This window comes from Pteropus vampyrus, unplaced genomic scaffold (assembly GCF_000151845.1).
Source record: "Pteropus vampyrus isolate Shadow unplaced genomic scaffold, Pvam_2.0 Scaffold2, whole genome shotgun sequence".
Classification (NCBI taxonomy): domain Eukaryota; kingdom Metazoa; phylum Chordata; class Mammalia; order Chiroptera; family Pteropodidae; genus Pteropus; species Pteropus vampyrus.
In genome coordinates this window covers 8,342,182-8,345,119 of record NW_011888783.1, presented here as the reverse complement: position 1 = coordinate 8,345,119, position 2,938 = coordinate 8,342,182, and the positions used below count along the sequence as shown (strand labels likewise).

Here is a 2,938-nt window from a genome sequence, read left to right as displayed (position 1 = left end):
GTGTCATATTTCATACAAGTGCTTTATCCTTTCATTTTGGGGGTGGGGATGGACTTTTGGCTTGCTTTTAGTTTGGTGGTATTATTAATAAAATAGCTATGAACATTCCATGCTTATTATATAGTGAATATGTATTCTTTTATCTCTTGGATATAAACCTAGGATAAAACTATGGGGATATGGAAAAGGTATATTTTAAGTTAAGTAGATACAGCTGAGGAGTTTTTCAAAGTAACTGTACCAATTTATACTCACATCAACAAGCTCTGAAAGTGCCATTTACTCTATAGGCTAATCAATATTTGGAACAGTCTTTCTAATTAAGCCCACCTGTTGTGTGTACGCTTGATAAATTCTAATGTCTAAAGATCATCAGGAGCACACCTGAAGTCAAAGTAGATTTACTAACTTGCTATAGAATGGATGACTGTACAAACTGGGAATTGTAGGTTGTCTCATGAACTTATTACAGTATTTTGGTTCATCACCGTTGCCAAAATTCTATTGAATAGAAGGTTGTTTAGAAAATATTATTTGTAGTTGGACTAGAGTTACCCACTCCTGCTCCTTTTGTTTCGGTGTGAATTGTTGAATCATCTGATATGACACTAACTATCGAGAATCATTTAAACTCTGGACAAGGATACAAGGATGTGTTAATAAATTACAAGACAGGAAGATATCAGAAATGAAGTGATTTTTGAGAAGGATTAAGGAAAGGGATCTGTTCTGGATTAGAATTTGTCATGAAAAGATGGCAAATTAGTAATTGCATATTTAATTTTAATTTAGGAAGTAAGATGGAAAAGAAAAGCTAGAATTGTCATAGTTAAAGAAGCAGTTGGTCTGTTAATTGGCCAAGAGAGAGGCATATTTGGTAATTTTTGTTATGCATGATGTCCTTGTGTTCTGTTTTATTCTATTATGGTCATGGAGTAATGCCATCAGATATTGATATTCTGTTAAATCATTTGAATTCAGCAGAGAACACCATGGACTTCTGTTATTTGCCAGGGCAGTTACCAGTTATCAGTTATCAGGGATGTTTTGTTATTTCTCAGTTCACAATTTTAGCCGAAGATAAATAAAGTCAGGCTGCATGACATTAATACAGTGTTCAGAACTGCACCGTTGCCAAAATTCTATTGAATAGGAGGTTGTTTAGAAAATGTTATTTGTAGTTGGACTAGAGTTAGCCCCTCCTGCTCCTTTTGTATCAGTGTGAATTGTTGAATCATCTGAAGTGACACTAACTATCGAGAATCATTTAAACTCTGGACAAGGATACAAGGATGCATTAATAAATTGCAAGACAGGAGAGTATCAGAAATGAAATGAGTCTACAGCCATGCTACCCTGTACAAGCCCCATCCTGTCTGATCTCAGAAGCTAAGCAGGGTTGGGCCTGGTTAGTACTTGGATGGGAGACCACTAGGAAGACCAGGTACTGTAGGTGTAAAAAAAAAAATAATAAGAGATTGTAAAGCTGACAAGGTCTTTGCAATCTATGCGGTCAACCAAGGTTTGCCTTACCTAAAAAAAAAAAAAAAAAGAAAAAAAAGAAATGAAATGATTATTAGTCTTTATATTAGGTCAAAGACTTAGATGAGCCAGCCTAGGCTAAGAAAACATTGTAAAGGCTAAGTTCTCATATTCTAGACATTCTAGACAGTTGTATATTGTGAGTCCTTTTTCCTTTCAACTTGTAATTGAGAAGAGTCTAGGAACAGGGATGAAATTCCTAAGTACGTAGGAAGAATGAGGAAAATCAAAGTACTGGATAAAAAGACAAGGCTTTACAAAGTTTTAAAATCAGAGTTCTAAGGAAATATATATCTCCAAAAAGGAAAATCCTCAATCCATCTCTTTTATTTTTTCAACTAGATTGTTTGACTGAAGACAATTAGTTCAGCTATTTGGGAAGAGATTGTGAATTTGAGTATGTGGTAGTACAGTAGGCTTGAAATTTCTAGTTTCTATTTTTAAGTGTGAACCATTAATAGAGAATTATCAAATCAGAATTATCCAAGGTAATTTTCAAGAGGTTTGTATGAAGCATATATTAGTTCCTAAAAGAAGTTAAACAATAGTGGTATTTTTCTTTCTGGAGAAGGGGAAGGAGAGTTGCTGGATTCAGGATGTTGTAGCAATGGATAATGATATTTGAAGGGAAGAAATATAATGGGCTTTGACAAGTCTCTATGTTTTATTTATCCCATAAAGTGTATTAATATTGAGCCTAATAGAAACAAAATTTAAACCTAAAAACCTAGAAACGAAATCAGACTTCGTGCTTAGATATATATAGTTCCTTTAGTATGAAAAGTATATATACCTCGAAACATATTTGTTTAGTATATTTTAATTGCATATAATTAACTTAAGACTGAATTTCCTATTTATTTATTTATGTAAAACTTTTAATTCAGATGTAATTATAGATCCACATGCAATTGTAAGAAATATTATAGAGAGATCTTGTTTACTCTTCGCTTAATTTTCCCCAGTGATAAGATACTGTAGAACTATAGTGCAAAATCATAACCAGGAAATTAATATTGATATAATCAACTGAATTTATTTAGATTTTCAGTTTTATATCCTCTCATTTGTGTGTGTGCATGTACACATATCATATGTAATTTTATCAAATGCGTAGATTTGTATTACCACCACCACAGTCAAATTCAAACTGGTACCATTAAAAAACAGTCCCTTGTGCTACTATTTTATAATCATAATCACCTCCTTTCCCACTTTCTTCTCTAACTACTGGCAACTATATAATCATGTAGTATACAACATGCTATTTTTTTTAACTCAGTATGATTCTGTTGAGATACATACAAGTTATTGCATATAGCAATAGTTTATTCCAATTTATTGCTGGGTAATATTCCAAAGTTTGTCTGTATTATAATTTGTTTAACCATTCACC

The 2,938-nt window shown here is 32.6% G+C and overlaps 1 pseudogene; it reads left to right on the top strand.

Annotated features, from left to right (window-relative positions):
* Positions 1-1,338: 1,338 nt before the first annotated feature.
* Positions 1,339-1,456, top strand: LOC111739645 (annotated as a pseudogene).
* The last annotated feature ends 1,482 nt before the right edge of the window (positions 1,457-2,938 follow it).